This window comes from Sus scrofa, chromosome 16, assembly GCF_054392235.1.
Source record: "Sus scrofa isolate SSC_HxYL_T2T_F1_AM1 chromosome 16, Sscrofa_HxYL_maternal_Yorkshire_Landrace_v2.0, whole genome shotgun sequence".
Lineage (NCBI taxonomy): Eukaryota > Metazoa > Chordata > Mammalia > Artiodactyla > Suidae > Sus > Sus scrofa.
The window spans coordinates 31,568,209-31,592,283 of record NC_139398.1 but is presented as its reverse complement, the minus strand read 5'-3'; the positions used below and the strand labels follow the sequence as shown (position 1 = coordinate 31,592,283).

General features: G+C 40.1%; 1 long non-coding RNA gene across 1 annotated transcript in view; it reads right to left on the bottom strand.

Annotated features, from left to right (window-relative positions):
• The window catches only part of LOC146395490 (uncharacterized), a 52,030-nt gene that overhangs the window by 16,321 nt on the left and 11,634 nt on the right, over nucleotides 1-24,075 (bottom strand). The gene's annotated exons all lie outside the window — the stretch shown is intronic.

Below are 24,075 nucleotides of genomic sequence, written 5' to 3'. Positions count from 1 at the left end.
CAGGTGGGATCACAGCCCCACCACTTAGCAAACAGGCGGCCTAAAGACCCCTCAGGCACATAGCTGCCTCTAATTCCATCCAGAGAAAAAGCCCCACCCAACAGAGGGATTAGAATTGGCTCCTCCTACCAGGGGGCAGGCACCAGCCCCTCCCATCAGGAAGCCTACACCAAGCCCCCATACTGACTTCATCCACAGGGGGGCAGACATCAGAGGTAAGAGAGGCTACAACCCTATTATCTGTAAGAAGGTCACCACAACAAAAACCTATAAAAATGAAAAGACAGAACTATAACTCAGATGAGGGAGAAAGGAAAAACCCCAGAAAAACAGCTAAGCCATGAGGAGATTCTCAGCCTCCAGGAAAAAGACTTTAGACTATTGATGCTGAGGATGACGCAAGACATTGGAAATAAACTGGAGGCAAAGATGGATAACTTACAGGAATCACTGACCAAAGAGATACAAGATATAAAACTTAAACAAGAAGAGATGCAAAATACAATCACTGAAATAAAAAATTCACTAGAAGCAGGTAACAGCACAACACAGGAGGCAGAAGAACGAATAAGCAAGGTGGAGGACAGATTAGTGGAAATTATGGATGCAGAACAGAAAAGAGAAAAAAGATTGAAAACAAATGAAGAGAGTCTCAGAACTCTGGGACAATGTGAAACACACCAACATCCATATTATAGGGGTGTCAGAAGGAGAAGAGAAAGAGACAGAAAAAATATTCCAAGAGGTTAATAGCCAAAAACTTCCCTAACATGGGGAAGGAACCACTCACTCAAATCCAGGAAGCACAACGACTACCATATAAAATAAAACCAAGGAGGAACACCCAGAGACACATACTAATCAAACTGACCAAAATTAAAGACAAAGAGAAAATCTTGAAAGCAGCTAGGGAAAAGAAACAAATAACATACAAGGGAACCCCGATAAGGCTATTGGCAGATTTTTCAGCTGAAACTCTGCAGGCCAGAAGGGAGTGGCATGATATACTCAACGTGATGAAAGGAAAAAACCTCCAACCAAGATTACTCTACCCAGCAAAGCTCTCGTTCAGATTTGAAGGAGAAATCAAAAGCTTCACAGATAAGAAAAAGCTGAGAGAATTCAGCAACACTAAACCAGCCTTACAACAAATACTCAAGGAACTTCTATAGGCAGAAAAGAACAAGAGAAGAAGGAAAGGAAAAAGAGCAGCAAAAAACAAATCCAAAGCAATTACTAAAATGGAAATAAGAACATACATATCAATAATTACCTTAAATGTGAATGGACTAAACGCCCCAGCCAAAAGACATAGACTGGCTGAATACAAAAACAAGACTCATATATATCCTGTCTTCAAGAGACACACTTCACTTCTAGGGACACATACAAATTCAAAGTGAGAGGATGGAAGAAAATATTTCATGCAAACGGGAATCAAAAGAAAGCTGGAGTAGCAATACTCATATCAGACATAATAGACTTTAAAATGAAGAATATTTTAACGGACAAAGAAGGACATTACATAATGATCGAAGGATCAATCCAAGAAGATGATATAACAATTTAAAATATCTACACACCCAACACAGGTTCACCACAATATATAAGGCAACTGCTAACAACCTTAAAAGGACAAATTGACAATAACACAATCACAGTGGGGGACATTACACCCAACTTAAAGCAATGGACAGATCAACCAGACAGAAAATCAAGAAGGAAACATAGGCCCTGAATGAAGCATTAAACCAGATGGACTTAATAGATATTTACAGGACATTTCATCCAAAAGCAACAGAATACACATTCTTCTCAAGTGCACATGGAACATTCTCTAAGATTGACCATATCCTGGGCTACAAATCCAACCTCAGTAACTTTAAGAAAATTGAAATCATATAAAGCATGTTTTCCGACCACAGTGCTATACGACTGGAAATCAACAACAAGAAAAAAAACTGCAAAAAACACAAACACATGGAGACTGAACAACATGCTACTAAACAACCAATGGATCACTCAATAAATCAAAGAGGAAATTAAAAAATACCTTGAAGCAAATGACAATGAAGATACAACACTCCAAAACCTATGGGATGCAGCAAAAGCCATTCTAAGAGGAAAGTTTATAGCAATACAAGCCAACCTCACGAAACAAGGAAAAGCCCAAATAAACAAGTTAACATTACATCCAAAGCAGCTCGAGAGAGAAGAACAGACAAGACCTAAAGTTAGTAGAAGGAAAGGAATCATAAAGATCAGAGAAGAAATCAATGACATAGTAACAAAGAAAACCATAGAAAAGATCAATGAAATGAAAAGCTGGTTCTTTGAAAAGAGCAACAAAATTGATAAACCCCTAGCCAGGCTTATCAAGCAAAAAAGAGAGGACTCAAATCAATAAAATTAGAAATGGAAAAGGAAAAGTAACAACGGACATCACAGAAATACAAAGGATCATAAAAGACTACTATAAGCAACTATATGCCAATAAAATGGAAAACCTAGAAGAAATGGAAAAATTCTTAGAAAAGTACAATCTTCCAAGACTAAACCAAGATGAAATAGAAAAGATGAATGAACCCATCACAAGAACTGAAATTGAAACTGTGATTAAGAAACTTCCAACAAACAAAAGACCAAGACAAGATGGCTTCACAGGCGAATTCTATCAAACATTTAGAGAAGAGCTAACACCTATCCTTCTGAAACTATTTCAAAAAATGCAGAGGAAGGGATACTCCCCAACTCATTCTATGAGGCCACCATCACCCTGATATCAAAACAGGACAAAGATACCACACACAAAAAAGAAAACTACAGGCCAATTTCACTGATGAACATCGATGCAAAAATCCTCAACAAAATACTAGCAAACCGCATCCAACAATACATTACAAGGATTGTACATCATGATCAAGTGGGATTTATCCCAGGGATGCAAGCGTTCTTCAATATCCGCAAATCTATCTGTGCGATACACCACATTAACAAACTGAAGAATAAAAACCATATGATCCTCTCAGTAGACGTAGAAAAAGCCTTTGACAAAATCCAAAACCCATTTCTGATAAAATCCCTCCAGAAAGTGGGCATAATGGGAACCTACCTCAACATAATAAAGGCCATATATGACAAACCCACAGTGAACATCATTCTCAATGGTGAAAAGCTGAAAGAATTCCTGCTGAGATCAGGAACAAGACAAGGATGTCCACTCTCACTACTACTATTCAACATAGTGTTGGAAGTCCTAGCCACAGCAATCAGAGAGGGAAAAGTGATAAAATGAATCCAAATTGAATAGGAAGAAGATTACATGGTACTATACCTAAAGAATCCTAAAAACTCTACCAGAAAACTGTTAGAGCTCATCCACGAATTTGGCAAAGTCGCAGGATACAAAATTAATACACAGAAATCAACGGCATTTCTATACACTAACAATGAAAGAGCACAAAGAGAAATTAGGGAAGCAATCCCGTTTACCATCGCATCCAAGAGAATAAAATACCTAGGAGTAAACCTACCTAAAGAAACAAAAGACCTATACTCTGAAAACTACAAGCCACTGATGAAAGAAATCAAAGACGACACAAATAGATGGAAAGATATACCATGCTCATGGATTGGAAGAGTTAATATTATCAAAATGACCCTACTACCTAAGGCAATCTACAGATTCAATGCAATTCCTGTCGAATTACCAAGGACATTTTTCACAGAACTCAAACAAAATATTTTAAAGTTTGTTTGGAAGCACAAAAGACCCATAATAACCAAAGACATCCTGAAAAAGAAAAATGGAGCTGGAGGAAGCAGGCTCCCAGACTTCAGACTATACTACAAAGCAACAGTCATCAAAACTGCATGGAACTGGCACAAAGACAGAAATAGAGGTCAGTGGAACAGGACAGAAAGCCCAGAATTAAACCCACACACCTACATCCAACTAATCTATGACAAAGGAGGCAAGACTATACAATGGGGAAAAGACAGCTTGTTCAATAAGTGGTGCTGGGAAAACTGGACAGCCACATGTAAAAAAATGAAATTAGAACACTCCTTAACATCATACATGAAAATAAAATCCAAATGGATTAAAGACCTAAATAAAAGACCAGACACTATAAAACTCTTAGAGGAAAACAGAGGCCAAACACTCTCTGACATAAATGACAGCAACATCTTCTCAGATCCACCTCTTAAGAGTAATGACAGTAAAAACAAAAATAAACAAATGGGACTTAATCAAACTGAAAAGTTTCTGCACAGCAAAGGAAACCCTAAACAAAACAAAAAGACAACCCACAGAATGGGAGAAAATCTTTGCAAATGAATCAACCAACAAGGGATTAATCTCCAAAGTTTATAAACACCTTCTGCAGCTCCATACCAAAAAAACAAACAACCCCATCCAAAAATTGGCAGAAGATCTAAACAGACAATTCTCCAAAGAAGACATACAGATGGCCAAAAAACACATGAAAAGATGTTCACCGTCACTCATTATTAGAGAAATGCAAATCAAAACCACAATGAGGTACCACCTTACACCAGCCAGAGTGGCCATCATCCAAAAGTCTACAAACAAGAAGTGCTGGAGAGGGTGTGGAGAAAAAGGAACACTAGTACACTGTGGGTGGGATTGTAAATTGGTGCAACCACTGTGGAAAGCAGTATGGAGATTCCTCAGAAAACTAAAAATACAACTACCATTTGATCCAGCAATCCCACTCCTGGGCATCTATCCAGAGAAAACTATGACTCACAAAGACACATGTACTCCAATGTTCATTGCAGCACTATTTACAATAGTCAAGACATGGAAACAACCTAAATGTCCATGGACAGAGGAGTGGATCCAGAAGATGTGGTACATATACATAATGGAATATGACTCAGCCAACAAAAAGAATGAAATACCAGCTTTTTTAGCAACATGGATGGACCTAGAAATTATCATGCTAAATGAAGTCAGCCATACAATGAGACACCAACATCAAATGCTTTCACTGACATGTGGAATCTGAAAAAAGGACACAATGAACTTCTCTACAGAACAGATGCTGACTCACAGACATTGAAAAACGTATGGTCTCTGGAGGAGACAGTTTGGGGGGTGGGGGGATGTGCTTGGGCTGTGGGATGGAAATCCTGTGAAATCAGATTGTTATGATCATTATACAACTACAGATGTGATAAATTCACTTGAGTAGTAAAAAAAAATGGAAAAAAGAAAAATAAATAAATAAATAAATAAACTTTATTTTATGATAAAAGGATCCATTCGAGAAGAGGATATTACAATCATCAACATATACGCCACAAATATAGAAGCACCCATATACCTACAACAAATCTAACAGACATAAAAGGAGAAATTGATGGAAATACAATAATAGTAGGAGACTTTAACATACACTCACATCAATGGACGGATCCTCTAGACAGAAAACCAATAAGGCAACAGAGATCCTAAATGACACAATAGAAAAGTTAGACTTAATTGACATTTTTAGGACATTACACCCTAAAAAAATTCAGAATATACATTCTTTTCAAGTGCACATGGAACATTCTCAAGGATTGACCACATACTGGGGCACAAAACTAACCTAAACAAAGAGTATAGAAATTATTTCAAATATCTTCTCTGACCACAATGGCATTAAACTAGAAATCAATCACAGGAAAAGAAATGAGAAAAAGCTGACTGCATGAAGATGAAACAACATGCTACTCAAAAGCCAGTCAGTCAATGAGGAAATCAAAAGAGAAATTAAAAAATACCAAGACAGAGAGGAAAAGATGGCGGAGGAGTAGGGGGATACGCTTGCCCTCTCCCACAAACACACAAAAAAAAACACATCTACAGAATAAATGACTCGCACAGAATAGCAACCAATCGCTGGCAGAGAAACCTAAACTGCAATAACGGCAAGAAGTTCGTGACATTACTGGGCAGAACGGGAGAAAAGAGGAGAGTGAAAGAAGGTGAATCCGAGCGGGACGGGCGCTCCCGAAAGGGAACTGCGGAGGAGAAAGGGATCCCGCACCCTGGAAAGTCACCTACACGGGGGAAAGATCAAACAAACTGGAGGAATCTCCAGATGCAGAGAAGAGTGTAGCAGTAAGTTGGAGTACGGAAAAACCGATCAAGAACCCAACGGACCATGTGAACTACGGGCACAGTCACCAAAAATTGAGACGCCGGGGTGGGGGCTGGGCACCGAGACCTCGGCTCCAGAGGTTAGTCTCTGGACTGGGGGGGCGGGGCGGAGAGGAAACTGCTTGGGAGGTCTAGAAACCATTTGATGGGGCAGAGACTGCCTGGGAGACTAGAAAACAAAGCTGTCGCAGAGGAAGTGAGCAATACTCTAGGGGCAGGGAAGTGGAAAGCCGCATCAGAGGGAACCTGGGAGAAGAGCCTGGTCTGCGCCCCTGCTGGGGAGGGGAGAGAAGAAGGGGTGGGTCCCCATAGAATACCCCCCACGCCACAGCAAGCTTACAGGCCCGCTAGCTAGCAGAAAGCTGTGCTTCCCAGTGCATCCCCTCCCCCCATCCCCACCATACCCTATGCTCTCACTGGACCTGGGGCTGCCTGCCATCCAGGAGGGCTGGCCTCAACAATTGCCTAAAGCCTACCACCACAGGGGCTGTCCCTGCACAGGCCTGCTTGCCCTTTGGAGGGGCTACATTTCCACAGAGTAGCACCAAACACCACCAGCCACCGAGAAAAGGCCTGCAGCCCAGAAAAGCTAGAACAAGCTTAGCCAGGCCGTGAATAGATCAGCCTAATTCTCGGACGGTTTTTCTGAGGCGGGTTGCCCCGGGGAGGAGCCTCTTGGGTTTCCAACAGCGCTGCTACCCGGCCAAGCCCCCAGGGGGTGCCCTAGTGGATCAGATGCATAGGACTGCCAGCTCCAGGCAGGACCCCCTGCAGCCCAGAAAAGCTGCAACAAGCCTGGCCGAGTCGGGAAAAGATCTCAGACAGTTTTTCTGAGTCGGTCTGCCCCGGGGAGGAGCCTCTTGGGTTTCCAACAGCCCTGCTACCCGGCCAAGCCCCCAGGGGGTGCCCTAGTGGATCAGCTGCATAGGACTGCCAGCTCCAGGCAGGACCCCCTGCAGCCCACAAAAGCTGCAAAAAGCCTGGCCGAGTCGGGAAAAGATCTCAGATGGTTTTTCTGAGTCGGGCTGCCCTGCAGAGGAGCCTCTTGGGTTTCCAGTGGCCCTGCTACCCTCCCAAGCCCCCAGGGGGTGCCCCACTCCCGCAGAATAGCTGCTCAGCACCACCAGCCCCTGGAAGAACCCCTGCAGCCCAGAAAAGTTGCAACAAGCTCGGCCGGACTGTGAAAAGATCCGCCTACATTCTCAGGCTGTCCTTCTGAGTTGGGCTGCCCTAGGGAAGAGCCTCTTAGGTTCTCAGTGACCCAGATAGCTGCTCCAGCCCCCAGGGGGTGATGCACTCCTGAGGAACAGCTGCCCAACACCGCCAACCCCCTGCAAGAACCCCACAGCCTAAAAACACCAGAGCAAGCTCTGCATGACCAAGTGAAATCTGCTACCATCGTGGGGTGGACCTCCCAGTCCTGTCTGCCCTCAGGAAGTCCTCCTTTGCTTCAAAGAAACACTGTTAGCCCCATCAACACTCCAGAAAAGCCACACTGCCTCAAAAAAGATTGACCAACAACGCCAGCCCTCAGGAAATATTCCATGGCAGTGACAAGGCAAACACTGCCCGATAACGGACAGCACAACTCCCTCGGGAGAAAGAAAACAACAAGCAAGATGAAGAAGCTGAGAAACCACCCCCAGTCAAACCAACAGGAGAACTCACCTAAAACAGCCAACAATGAAACAGATCTCTGCAGTCAGACAGACCTGGAGTTCAAAAGAGAAATAGTGAAAATACTGAAGGAATTAAGAGAAGATATGAACAGTAATGCAGATACCCTCAGAAAGGAACTAGAAAATATAAGGAGGAGCCAAGAAAAACTAGAACATTCATTTGCAGAGATGCAAACTGAACTAAGGGCAGTAAAAACCAGAATGAATAATGCAGAAGAACGAATCAGTGATATGGAAGATAGAATAATGGAAATCACCCAATCCCGGTCAGCAGACAGAAAACCGAATCAAAAAACTGGAAAGCAATATAAGAGACCTATGGGATAATATAAAGCGGGCCAATCTACACATAATAGGAATTCCAGAAGGAGTAGAAAAAGATAAGGGGATGGAAAATATATTTGAAGAAATTATCAATGGAAACTTCCCAAATCTAAAGGATACTGGGTTCAAGATACAAGGAGCACAGAGGGCCCCAAACAAACTGAACCCAAACAGACCCACACCAAGACACATCATAATAAAAATGGCAAAAGTTAGTGATAAAGAGAGGATCCTAAAGGCAGCAAGAGAAAAACAGAATGTTACCTACAAGGGAACCCCCATAAGAATATCAGCTGATTTCTCTACAGAAACACTACAGGCCAGGAGGGAATGGCAAGAGATATTTAAAGTGCTCAAAGGAAAAAATATGCAACCTAGAATACTCTATCCAGCAAGAATATCATTTAAAATAGAAGGGGAAATAAAAATTTTTCCCAACAAACAAAAACTTAAAGAATACAGCAACACAAAACCCAGGTTAAAGGAAATATTGAAAGGGCTTCTCTAAACCAAAAAGAAAGGAAGGAAAGGGAAGAAAAAAGAAAAAAAAAAAAAGAAGAAGAAGAGGAAGAACTAGGACTGAGGAAACCGCAATCAGAGAGCAGTCACTCAAATAAGCCAGCATACAGATTTAATCATGAACATGCTTCAAACAAAATAAAATTAAAAAGAAAAAAATAAAAAAGAGTCATCAAAACCATAAAATGTGGGCAAGATATGTTAGGAAGTAAATAACCCTTTTTGTTTGTTTGTTTGTATGTTTCTGTTCTTAATTTTAATATAGTAATGAAGTGTTTGAACTTACAGGACCATCAGGCTAAAACACACAATTATGGGAAGGGGTTAGCATACTTAAAAAACAGTGCAACCACAAGCCAAAACCAAATATTGCATTTGCAGAAAATGAAAAAAAAAATACACTCAAGCAGATAATAACAGGAGACCATCCAACAAAAAAAAAAAGAAAGGAAGAATGGAGAACCATAGAATCAACTGGAACACGAGGTTCAAAATGGCAATAAATAATCATCTATCAATTATCACCTTAAATGTCAATGGACTGAATGCCCCAATCAAAAGACACAGAGTGGCTGAGTGGATAAAAAGGCAAAAACCTTCAATATGCTGCCTACAAGAAACTCACCTTAGGACAAAAGATACATATAGATTGAAAGTGAAAGGGTGGGGGAAAATACTTCACACCAATAGACATGACAGAAAAGCAGGAGTCGCAACGCTCATATCAGACAAAATAGACTTTAAAACAAAAGACATAAAGACAAAGAAGGACACTATTTAATGATTAAGGGATCCATCCAAGGAGAGGATGTTACTATCATCAACATATATGCCCCAAATATAGGAGCACCCAGATACATACAACAAATATTAACAGACATAAAGGGAGATACTGATGAAAATACAATCATAGTAGGAGATCTTAATACCCCCCTCACATCAATGGACAGATCCTCTAGACAGAAAACCAATAAAGCAACAGAGATCCTAAAGGAAACAATAGAAAAGTTAGACTTAATTGATATCTTCAGGACACTACATCCAAAAAAAGCAGAATACACATTCTTCTCAAATGCTCATGGAACATTCTCAAGAATCGACCACATATTGGGACACAAAGCGAATCTCAATAAATTTAGGAGCATAGAAATTATCTCAAGTATCTTCTCTGACCACAATGCCATGAAATTAGAAACCAACCATGGGAAAAGGAAAGAGAAAAAACCTACTTCATGCAGACTAAACAACATGCTACTAAAAAACCAATGGGTCAATGAGGAAATCAAAAAGGAAATTAAAAACTACCTTGAAACAAATGATAATGAAGACACAACCTCTCAAAATCTATGGGATGCTGCGAAAGCAGTGCTCAGAGGGAAATTTATAGCAATACAGGCCTTTCTCAAAAAAGAAGAAAGATCCCAAATGGACAACTTAACCCTCCACCTAAACGAATTAGAAAAAGAAGAACAAAAAAGTCCTAAAGTCAGCAGAAGGAAGGAAAGTATAAAGATCAAAGAAGAAATCAATAAAATAGAGACTCAAAAAACAATAGAGAAAATTAATAAAACCAAGAGCTGGTTCTTTGAAAAGGTGAACAAAATTGACAAACTCCTGGCTAGACTCACTAAAAAGAGGAGAGAAAGAACCCAAATAACCAAAATTAGAAATGAAAAAGGAGAAATCACAATGGATACAGCAGAAATACAAAAAACCATAAGAGAATACTATGAACAACTATACGGCAACAAGTTTGACAATCTGGAAGAAATGGACAATTTTCTAGAATCTTACAGCCTGCCAAAACTGAATCAAGAAGAAACAGACCAACTGAACAGACCGATCACTAGAAATGAAATTGAAGAGGTCATAAAAACACTCCCTACAAATAAAAGTCCAGGACCAGATGGCTTCACAGGTGAATTCTATCAAACATATAAAGAGGAATTGGTGCCCATCCTCCTTAAACTCTTTCAAAAGGTTGAAGAAGAAGGAATACTCCCAAAGACATTCTATGAGGCCACCATCACCCTCATTCCAAAACCAGACAGAGATACCACCAAAAAAGAAAACTATCGGCCAATATCATTGATGAATATAGATGCAAAAATTCTCAACAAAATCTTAGCCAACCGAATCCAACAACATATCAAAAAAATTATACACCATGACCAGGTTGGGTTCATCCCAGGTTCACAAGGATGGTTCAACATATGCAAATCAATCAGCATCATACACTACATTAACAAAAGAAAAGTCAAAAATCATATGATCATCTCAATAGACGCAGAAAAAGCATTTGACAAAGTCCAACATCCATTCATGATCAAGACCCTCGCCAAAGTGGGTATAGAGGGAACATTCCCGAACATAATCACAGCCATTTATGACAAACCCACAGCAAATATAATCCTCAATGGAGAAAAACTGAAAGCCTTCTCACTCAAATCTGGAACAAGACAGGGATGCCCACTCTCACCACTGCTCTTCAACATCGTTTTGGAAGTCCTAGCCACAGCAATTAGACAAACAAAAGAAATCAAAGGCATCCATATAGGAAGAGAAGAGATAAAACTGTCACTGTATGCAGATGACATGATACTATACATAGAAAACCCTAAGGACTCAACCCCAAAACACCTTGACCTGATTAATAAATTCAGCAAAGTAGCAGGATATAAGATTAACATTCAGAAGTCAGTTGCATTTCTGTATACCAGCAATGAAACATTAGAAAAGGAATACAAAAATACGATACCTTTTAAAATTGTACCTCACAAAATCAAATACCTCGGAATACACCTGACCAAGGAGGTAAAGGACCTATATGCCGAGAACTATAAAACTTTAATCAAAGACATCAAAGAAGATGTAAAGAAATGAAAAGGTATTCCATGTTCCTGGATTGGGAAAATCAATATTGTAAAAATGGCCACACTACCCAAAGCAATCTACAGATTCAATGAAATCCCTATCAAATTACCCATGACATTTTTCACAGAACTAGAACAAACAATCCAAACATTTATATGGAACCACAAAAGACCCAGAATCGCCAAAGCAATCCTGAGAAACAAAAACCAAGCAGGAGGCATAACTCTCCCAGACTTCAAGAAATACTACAAAGCCACAGTCATCAAGACAGTGTGGTACTGGTATCAAAACAGACAGACAGACCAATGGAACAGAATAGAGAATCCGGAAATTAACCCTGACACCTATGGTCAATTAATCTTTGACAAGGGAGGCAAGAACATCAAATGGGAAAAAGAAAGTCTATTCAGCAAGCATTGCTGGGGAACCTGGACAGCTGCATATAAAGCAATGAAACTAGAACACACCCTCACACCATGCACAAAAATAAACTCAAAATGGCTGAAAGACTTAAATATACCACAGGACACCATCAAACTCCTAGAAGAGTACATAGGCAAAACACTCTCTGACATCAACATCATGAATATTTTCTCAGGTCAGTCTCCCAAAGCAATAGAAATTAGAGCAAAAATAAACCCATGGGACCTCATCAAACTGAAAAGCTTTTGCACAGCAAAGAAAACCCAAAAGAAAACAAAAAGACAACTTACAGAATGGGAGAAAATCGTTTCAAATGATGCAACCGACAAGGGCTTAATCTCTAGAATATATAAACAACTTATACAACCCAACAGCAAAAAAGCCAATCAATCAATGGAAAAATGGGCAAAAGACCTGAATAGACTGTTCTCCAAAGAAGATATACAGATGGCCAGCAAACACATGAGAAAATGCTCAACATCGCTGGTTATAAGAGAAATGCAAATCAAAACTACCATGAGATATCACCTCACACCAGTCAGAATGGCCATCATTAAGAAGTCCACAAAGAACAAGTGCTGGAGGGGGTGTGGAAAAAAGGGAACCCTCCTGCACTGTTGGTGGGAATGTCAACTGGTACAGCCACTATGGAGAACAGTTTGGAGATACCTTAGAAATCTATACATAGAACTTCCATATGTCCCCGCAATCCCACTCTTGGGCATCTATCCGGACAAAACTCTTCTTAAAACAGACACATGCATCCGCATGTTCATTGCAGCACTATTCACAATAGCCAGGACATGGAAACAACCCAAATGTCCATTGGGTTGGATGATTGGATTCGGAAGAAATAGTATATATACACAATGGAATACTACTCAGGCATAAAAAAGAATGACATAATGCCATTTGCAGCAACATGGATGGAACTAGAGAATCTCATCCTGAGTGAAATGAGTCAGAAAGACAAAGACAAATACCATATGATATCACTTATAACTGGAATCTAATATCCAGCACAAATGAACATCTCATCAGAAAAGAAAACCATGGACTTGGAGAAGAGACTTGTGGCTGCCTGAAGGGAGGGGGAGGGAGTGGGAGGGATCAGGAGCTTGGGCTTATCAGACACAACTTAGAATAGATTTACAAGGAGATCCTGCTGAATAGCATTGAGAACTTTGTCTAGATACTCATGTTGCAGCAGAAGAAAGGGTGGGGGAAAAAATGTAATTGTAATGTATACATCTAAGGATAACCTGACCCCCTTGCTGTACAGTGGGAAAATTTTAAAAAAATGTTAAAAACAAAAACAAAGATAGCATTAAAAAAAAAAATACCAAGACAAATGATAATGAAAACACAGCCATTCAAAATCTATGGGATGCTGCAAAAGCAGTTCTTAGAGGGAAGTTCATGGCAATACAGGCCTTTCTCAAAAGAAGAAAGATCTCAAATCAACAACTTAACCCACCACCTAAAAGAATTAGAAAAAGAACAAAAAACAAAACCTAAATTGAGCAGAAGGAAGGAAATTATTAAGATCAGAGAGGAACTCAATAAGTTAGAGATTCAAAAGAAAAAAATCAATAAAACCAAGAGCTGGTTGGAGTTCCCATTGTGGTGCAGCAGAAACGAATCTGACTAGGAACCATGAGGTTGCAGATTTGATCCCTGGCCTCACTCAGTGGGTTAGGGATCTGGTGTTGCCTTGAGCTGTGGTGTAGGTCACAGATGTGGCTCAAATCTGGCACTTGCTGTGGCTCTGGCATAGGCTGGCAGCAACACCTCCAATTCGACCCCTAGCATGGGAACCTCCATATGCTCTGGGTGTGGCCCTAGTAAGATAAAAGACAAAAAAAAAAAAAAAAAAGAGCTGGTTCTTTGAAAGGGTTGACAAAATTGACAAACCTCTAGCCAGACTAAGGAGAGAAAGAACTCAAATAAATAAGAAATGAAAAAGGAAAAATCTCAATGGATACTGCAGAATACAAAAAAAAAAAATAAGAGAATACTATGAACAATTTTATGCCAACCAATTTGACAACCTAGAGAAATGGACAACTTTCTAGAGACTTACAGCCCACCAAAACTCAATCAAGAAGAAACAGATCAATTGAACAGACTGATCACTAGAAATGAAGTTGTATAGGTAATAAAAAAAAACAGTTCCTACAAACAAAGTCCAGGACTAGATAGCTTCACAGTGAATTATACCAAACATACAAAGAAGAATTTATACCCATTCTTCTTAAACTTTTCCAAAAGGTTGAAGAAGGAATAATCCAAAAGACTTTCTATGAAGCCATCATCACACTAATACAAAAACCAGACAAAGATTTTACCAAAAAAGAAAATTATAGGCCAATTTCTTTAATGAATATAGACACAAAAGTTCTCAACAAAATTTTAGCCAACCAAATCCAACAACATATAAAAAAGACCATACAACACGACCAAGTGAGATTCATCCCAGGTTCCTAAAGCTAGTTCAACATATGCAAATCAATCAACATCATACACCACAGTAACAAAAGAGAAGTCAAAAACCACATGATAATCTCCATAGATGCAGAGAAAGCATTTGACAAAATCTAATATCCATTCATGATTAAAAAACTCAACAGGAGTTCCCGTCGTGACGCAGTGGTTAACAAATCCGACTAGGAACCATGAGGTTGCGGGTTCGGTCCCTGCCCTTGCTCAGTGGGTTAATGATCCGGCGTTGCCGTGAGCTGTGGTATAGGTTGCAGACGCGGCTCGGATCCCCCGTTGCTGTGGCTCTGGCGTAGGCCAGTGGCTACAGCTCCGATTCAACCCCTAGCCTGGGAACCTCCATATGCCGTGGGAGCGGCCCAAAGAAATAGCAAAAAAACTCAACAAAAGTGGGTATAGAGGGAACAGATCTTCAAATAATAAAAACCATTTATGACAAATCCACATCCAATAAAATACTCAATGGAGAAAAGCTGAAAGCCTTCCCACTAAAATCTGGAACAAGACAAGGATGCCCACTCTCACCACTGTTATTCAACATAGTATTGGAAGTCCTGGCCACAGCAATCAGACAAATAAAAGAAAAGGTATCCAAATTGGAAGAGAGAGGTAAAATTGTCACTGTATGCAGAGGACAAAATTCCATATATAGAAAATTTGAAGGACTCCACACAAAAACTACCCAAACTGATCAATGAATTCAGCACACTATCAGGATACAAGATTAACATTCAGAAATTGGTTGCATTTCTATATACTACTAACAATGAAATTTTAGAAAATGAATATAAAAATACAATACCTTTTAAAATCACACCTAGGAATTAAATACCTAGGAATAAACATGACTAAGGAGGTGAAAGACTTATATGCTGAGAACTCTAAAACATTAATCAAAGAAATTAAAGAGGATTCAAAGAAATGGTAAGATATTCCATGATCTTGGATTGGAAGAACTAATATTGTTAAAATGGCCATACTACCCAAAGCAAATACCTATCAAATTACCCATGATATTTTTCACAGAACTTGAACAAACAGTCCAAAAATTTACATGGAGCCATAAAGACCCAAAATTGTCAAAGCAATCCTGAGGGGGAAAAAACCAAGATGGAAGCATAACTCTCCCAGACATTAGACAATATTACAAAGTTATAGTAATCAAGACAGTGTGATATTGGTGCAAAAACAGGCATACAAACCAATGGAACAGAATAGAGAACCCAGAAATAAACCCAGACATCTACAGTCAATTAATCTTCAACAAAGGAAGAAAGAATATAAAATGGGGAAAAGTCTTTTCAGCAAATGGTGCTAGGAAAACTGGACAGCTGCATGTAAATCTATGAAACTAGAACACACCCTCACACCAGGCACAAAAATAAACTCAAAATGGCTTAAAGACTTAAACATAAGACAAGATACCATAAAACTGCTAGAAGAGAATATAGGCAATACATTCCCTGACACCAACTGCACAAACCTTTTCTTAGGTCAGTCTCCCAAGGCAACAGAAATAAAAACAAAAATAAGTCAATGGGACCTAATCAAATTTATGAGCTTTTGCACAGCAAAGGAAACCATAAGACAACAACCAAAAAAACAACCTACAGAATGGAAGAAAATAGTTCCAAACAATGCAACTGACAAGGGCTTAATCTCTTAAGATATATGAACTTATACAATTCTACAGCAAAAAAAACCAACAACCCAATTGCAAAATGGGCAGAAGACCTAAGTAAACATTTTTCCAAAGAAGATATACAGATGGCCCATAGGCACATGAAAAAATGCTCAACATCACTAATTATTCGAGAAATGCAAATCAAAACTACATTGAGGTATCACCTCACACCTGTTAGAATGGCCATAATTAATAAGTCAACAAATAAATGCTGGACAGAGTGTGAAGAAAAGGGTGGCCTCCTTCACTATTGGTGGGAATGTATATTGGTACAACCACTATGGAAAACAGTGTGGAGGTACCTGAGAAAAGTAAATATAGAACTTCCATATGACCCAGCAATCCCACTCCTGGGTATACATTCAGAAAAAACTTTCATTGAAATAGTTACATGCACCCATATGTTCACTGCAGCACTATTCACAATAGCCAAGACATGGAAGCAACCTAAATGTCCATCAACAGCTGAATGGATTAAGAAGATGTGGTATATATGTACAATGGACTACTATTCAGCCATAAAAAGAACAAAATAATGCCATTTGCAGCAACATTGATGGAACTAGAGACTCTCATACTGAATGAAGTCAGTCAGAAAGAGAAAGACAAAAACCACATGATATCACTTATATCTGGAATTTAATATATGGTACAAATGAAGAAAGAGAAAGACAAACACATATAGTATCACTTATAGCTGGATTTTTTTTTTTTTTTTTTAAGAAACAACTAGCTTGGAGTTCCCGTCGTGGTGCAGTGGTTAATGAATCTGACTAGGAACCATGAGGTTGCCGGTTTGGTACCTGGCCTTGCTCAGAGGGTTAAGGATCCGGCATTGCCGTGAACTGTGATGTAGGTTGCAGATATAGCTCGGATCCTGCATTGCTGTGGCTGTGGTGTAGGCTGGTGGCTACAGCTCCAATTTGATCCCTAGCCTGGGAAACTCCTTATGCCGCCAGAGCAGCCCTAGAAAAAGCTAAAAGAGAAAAAGAAAGAAAGAAAAAAAATGGCTTTATTTTATTTTCAACAAATTCCAGAAACTGAGACCCCTGGACATAGCATCCATGGAACCAGATTTAACAAAAAAAAAAAAAAAAAAAAGTTGGAGAAGAAAAAGCAGACTCCTTAGCAGAGGAGACATCATGGCCCATTCTAGCCTCCTGGAGAGTGAGTGTTTATACATCCTCACCTAAATATATGCTTTCTTTGACAGCAAAATGCACAGTAGCTGTTGTTCCTATCCTAGCAGCTCGATCTGTCATACTGAGATGAATGAACTTGAGACAGACCTACAGGTCCAGTCCTGAAGAATGGAGGTTCCATCCATGTCTTCACTGCCCATGGAATTTAATATATGGCACAAATGAACCTGTCTATAGAAAAGAAACAAACTCATGAACTTGGAGAACAGACTTGTGGTTGCCAAGGGGGAGCAAGAGGGAGAGGGAGTGGGGTAGACTAGGAGTTTGGGGTTAGTAGATGCTAACTATTGCATTTGGAGTAGATAAGCAATGAGATCCTGCTGTATAGCACAGGGAATTACCTCTAGTCACTTGTGATGGAACATGATCAAGAATAATGTGAGAAAAAGAATGTGGTGTGAGAGAGAGAGAGAGACTGGGTCACTTTGCCATACAGCAGAAATTGACAGAACATTGTAAATCAATGGTAATAGAAAAAATAAAAATCTTTAAAAAAAAAGTTAATGAGTTTCAACTAACCTATGACAAAGGAGGCAAGAATATACAATAGAGAAGAGACAGTCTCTTTAATAAGTGGACAGCTACATGTAAGTGAATAGAATTAGAACATTTTTAATACCATACACAAAAATAAACTCAAAAAGGAATTAAAGACCCAAATATAAGGCCAGATACGATAAAACTCTTTGAGGAAAACATAAGCAGACCATTCTTTGGCATAAATCACAGCAGTATCTTTTTGTACCCACCTCTTAGAGAAATGAAAATAAAAACAATAAATAAATGGGACCTAATTAAACTTAAGGGATTTTGCATAGTAAAGGAAACCATAAACAAAATGAAAAGAAAACCCACAGGATAGGAGAAAATATTTGCAAATGAGGCAACTGACAGGGATTAATCTCTGAAATATACAAGCATCTCATACAGCTCAATATCAAAAAACAAACAACCCAATCAAAAATGAGCAGATCTAAATAGACATTTTTTCCAAAGAAGACAGATATAAAGCCAAAAAGCACATGAAAAGATGTTCTACATCACTAATTATTAGAGAAATGTGAAGCAAAACTTCAGTTAGGTACCACCTCACACAGGTCAGAATGACCATCATCAAAAGTCTACAAACAATACATCTGGAGAGAGTGTAAAGAAAAGGGGCCCCTCCTTCACTGCTGTTGGGAATGTAAATTGGTACAACCACTAGTGAGACTAGTATGGTACTTTCTTAAATAACTAAGTATAAAACTACTACATGATCCAGCAATCCCACTCCTGGGCACATATCCATAGCAAATTATACATAATTCAAAAATATGCATGTACTTCAATGTTTATTGCAGAAATATTTATAATAACCAAGAACTATTGTAAAGTTTGATGGAATCAACCTAAATGTTCATCAACAGGGGAATAAAGAAGTGGTAAATGTGCACAATAGAATATTACTCAGCCATAAAAAGGGCAAAATAATGCCATTTGCAGCAACATGGATACAACTAGAGATTCTCATACTAAGTGAAGTTAAGTTAGAAAGAGAAATACAAATACTATATGATAGCATTTATATGTGGAATCTAAAATATGGCACAAATGATCCTATCCACAAAACAATCAGATCACGGACATAGAGAGCAGTGTTGTGGTTTCCAAGGGGAGTTTGGGGCAGAAGTGGAATGAACAGGGAGTGTGGGGTTGGTAGATGCAAACTACTACATTTAGAATGAGTAAGCAATGGGGTCCTACTGTACAGCACAGGGAACTATGTCCAATCACTTGGATAGGACATGATGGAAGATAGTATGAGAAAAAGAATGATATGTGTGTATGTGTCTCTGTGTATGACTGGATCACTATGCTGTACAGCAGAAATTGACACAACATGGTAAATAAACTAATAAAAAGAATGAAATAATGCCATTATTTCATGGATGGACCTAAAAATTATCATACTAAGTCAAGTCAGAGAAAGACAAATATCTTAATATCACTTATGTGTGGAACATAATTTTAAAACCATATAAATGAACTTATTTACAGAAAAACAGACTCACAGATCTTGAAATCAAACTTACGATCACCAAGGGAGAAACGTGGGTGGAAGGGATAAATTAGGAGCTTGGGATTAACATATATGTATTGCTATATATAAAATAGAGAACTAACAAGAACCTATTGTGTAGCACAAAAAGTACTCTGCTCAATATTCTCTTCCAACCTCTATGGAAAAAGAGTGTGAAAAGGAAGTGATTAAAGGATTCACTTTGATGTATACTAGAAACTAACACTAAATATAAATCAACTAAACCCCCAATAAGATTTAATAATAAAAAAAGTGGGGAAAAAAAGTTAATGAGAAAGCAGCCCTGCCTTCTGAGCTCACTCCTCTATCAAGCACTGCCCACTCCCTCACTGGACTGGCTCCAGTCCTTTTAGTGATACAGGCTAGCTCACGGCCAGCTTGTTTCATGGGGTATGGTCAGGACTAGGAGTCCTCACTGATGGTGCCTGCAGCCTCTGCCCTGATGGGCTATGGTACCTAGGGTCATGGTAATTCCTAAGGGAGTCTTGAACAGGCAGCACAATCCTGCTGGAGCTTGACATCAGGCAGCTGTTATCTGGGGGTTCTTCTGCCCAGATGAGAGCTATGGCACCATCACTGCATGGCTTCCCCTTTGCTAGAGCAAGTGGGACACATCACAGCAAGCCGTGTCAGGACAGGAAGTCAGTGAGCCAAGAAAGACATTAAGAGAACTCGTCCACAGGAAACATTCTTTCATTGCTCCCAGAACTGTTAGGGAAGAATTCACAGGGACTAGAATTCCCTCAAAGCAGATAAGAACACAACCAGGAAAACAAACAAACAAAGAAAAAACTACTCAACCATCACTAACACTGTATTCTTAACCCCAGGCTAGCAAGGGCTCTTCTAACAATATTTTTGCCTACATGATGCTCCTCTAGACTGGGCCCTTTGGGGAAGGAAAATCTTGTTTGATATTTCTATTCCTGGACCCATAGCCCACAGCCTAGCACATAGCATGCGATCAATAAAAACATGTTGATACCAAGATAAGGAACCCTGCAGGAACACATGAAGGTCTTTTAGCAACTGAGAGATGGAAGCTGAACTTGGTAATCCATTCACAACACACACACAGGGCTAAACTAATCATCATAGCTAGTAATCAATTAATTATAGACATCTGAAACATTCAAACAACTCTCCCTAACTAATAGTACTGAGGAACATGATGTGCCCTAGAAAATACCCTTTCATGCAGGATCCAGGGGCCAAAACTCAGAGCCCAGTGTTTCCACTTTATTAATGTCTGATGCTTATTTTCTTTATGAGGTCTTTCCAGTGCTTGAAAGAGAGGCAGGATGGTGGGAAACAAGTGGACTAAAGTGAGGGCAGAAGAAATGATTGCTAATCTCAGTTCTGCTACCACCAAGTTATGGACTTCAGACAAGTCTTGAGCAGTCATTCACTGACATTTGTGTCTCCCCAATGTATGATCAGCTCCCTGATGTCAAGAATCACTTCTTATCTTCATCATCCACCCAGTTCTTAATGCCATGCCTGACATGGACAGGATGCCTGGTAAAGTCAAACCAGTGGATGTATAGAAGACTATACTTATGAAACAAGGGTGCTGGGCCAAGTCCGAGTCATCCAAGGAATGTTAAAACCACAAGGGTCATGTAATGCACCTTCCAAATCATCAATTTGATGCAAGTTTTGGAGAAAGGAAGCATTTTAAAAAATGTGTATTATGGAGTATGGTGGATAATTTCTAAAAGAGGAAATTTCAAGGGCATGCCCTCAATCATGGGGGCCACTTCAACCAAACCTCTGGGCCTCTCTCTTGCCTTGGGGATTCTTTGGTGGAAATGCTTGAGGCTGGATTCAGTGCCCTTGAAAGTCAGGTCTGCTCTGATATTCTGTGATGGCATGACTTTCTACAATCTGGTCACTGTGAAAATCCCACTGGACATCACCCTCTGCCCCTACTCCTACCCGCCTCACCCCTTCTACACAGTTCCTCACTGCAATCCCCTGAGCAAAGCCTCTGTATTTGCTAATCCATTTTTTCCTGGCATAGTCAATCATAGTTTGATGGCTGCTGACTTGCTTTCCCTTCCCCCCACCCCTTCCTGGGGCTAATCATGGTCAGGATGCCCATCAAAAACAGTGGTACTCTTCTGGTTTCAACCCATGGCAGCCAACTGCTAAGTGTTCTTTAGACCAGGACTGAGGATGGAGTGTGCAAGCCATTCAAGGCATTTTGATGGCTGGGCTGGTTTATTTCTGCTGATCAGAGGCAGAAATCTATAGGGCCACTCTTACCAGATGAGGTAAACTGTGATATTCCAGGAGCTAGTGCTGCAGCCCAAGTCCCCCCAAATTGAGTGTATGTGAACCACCACTGCTTTATCGCAGATTCTGGAGGCCGGGGATTCAGGTTTCACACAGAGGGATGGCTTGGCTGTGCTCCATGATGTTGAGAACTACAAAAGCTTGGCAAGAGTGACTCCATCCAAACTCCTGTGCTAAGAGGCTTGACCAAACTCTAGCCTGGGTTCCAGCAGCTGAAGGCCACGTCCCTGGGGTGACCCAGCCTCTGCTGAATTTCTGTCTGGAAAAGTTCAAGCTGCCAAAAGAACTAAGCATCTGTTCCAGCCAACACTGGATAGGCCCCAGTGCCCTTTTCTTCAGGCATTGATTAAAATCTTACTGTTGTAAATCCTTTCTCTGTCCCTTTGACCTGTGATGTATCGTTTATAACCTGGAAGTATCTTTGTCAAGGACCTAAAAGCCATTCCTTGGAAAAGTCATCATTGATAAGGAGAAAGCACGTGTCTCTCAATATCTGGGGCGGAGAGGGGGTGGGTAGAAGCCTAACTTTGAGAAAGGCCATTAAGCAGACAGAGATGACCTAATCACATCAACACAAATCTATCCTTTCACCTGACTTTACTAATTTTTCACTTTCTTCTCTTGAGCCCCTTCTCATTCCTTCCCCCCCCCCACCCACTCTCCCTGTAAAATGTCCAGTCACCTCTATACAAATTGGAATTGAGCTCACAATGTTGGGGTCCCTTCCCCATATTCGAGCAGAGAGTACAGTGACCTACCTCTAAAAGGAAAAAGTGCCAAATAATGGACTTAAGACCACCACATGCACCAAGTTCCAAGCTTTATATACAAAACATCATTACCTGCAGATTCTACATTTGCAAAAGCCATTTGTTAAAATGAATTTTTTAAACTCCAAAATCAATACTAGCACAGCTCTAGGACAAGTGCACAGCTCCAAAAAAAATGTGAGTCAGCACATGTATGTTTCACAGTCTATTTTGTGCTGTTTTTCAGATTGTAGTGCCTTTATTTATTTATTTTTAGGGCCGCACTTGTGGCATGGGGAAATTTAACAGGCTAGGGGTCGAATCAGAGCGACAGCCGCCAGCCTACACCACAGCAACATGGAATCCCAGCCGCATCTGTGACCTACACCACAGCTCACATCAATGCTGGATCCTTACCCCACTGAGCAAGGTTAGGGATCAAACCCACATCCTCAGGGATCCTAGCTGGGTTCATTAACCACTGAGCCACAAAGGAAACTCTATATTTTTGTGCTTTTTAATGGTGATTTTGCTCCTTAAAATGGCCTCCAAGTATAGTGCTGTCTGGTGTCCTAAGAACAAGGCAGCTGTGAGGTGCTCAAGTTTGAGAAAACATTGGGTTAATCACCCCAGAACATGCATTATATGACCACAAGGGTTATGTGGTAAAGTATTCATGTTGCATTCTATTATCATTAACTTGCAAGAAGTACAGGTACCACTCCAAGAAGCTTGCACAAGAACTCTCATATAGCTTTATTCAAAATAGTCAAAACACTGGAAACAATCTAATGTCCCAAAGCAGAATGAATAAATGAACTGTAATATAATTACACAAAGGAATACTACTCAGCAATGAAAAAGAATGAACTGGAGTTCCCGTCATGGCTCAGTGGTTGACAAATCTGACTAGGAACCATGAGGTTGTGGGTTCAATCCCTGGCCTCACTCAGTGGGTTAAAGATCCAGCATTGCCATTAGCTATGGTGTAGGGTGCAGATGCGGCTCAGATCCTACATTGTTGTGGCTCTGGCGTAGGCCAGCAGCCAACAGTTCCGATTCGACCCCCTAGCCTGGGAACCTCCATCTGTCGCAGGTGTGGCCCTAGAAAAGATAAAAAAAAAAAATGGAATGAACCATAGATACAAGTAACAACCTGCAGAACCTCAAAAGTTTATGCTGAGTTGCAAGAAGCTTTGCCCTAAAGCATATCTACTAAATGATTCTTTAAAATAAAAATTGAAAGCAGGCAACACCAGTTGACAGTGGGAAAAAATTTCAGGACAGTGGTTGCCTCTAGGGGTTGGCTGAGGCTGGGGAGGAACTAGAAAGAGACATATGGAGCACCGTTGGGCTCCACTCCCAGAATTGCTAATTCAGAATCAAGAATTTGCATTTCTAATAAGTTCCCAAGTGGTGCTGATGCAGCTGGTATTGGGCATCACTCAGTTTGAGAACTGATGCTCTAACCTAGCCTTGCTCAATGCCCAGGTCACATTCTCAAGGTCCCACTTCAGTTCTGTATGAGCCCAGGGTCATCTTGCTGCAAACTTGTGCCATTCATGG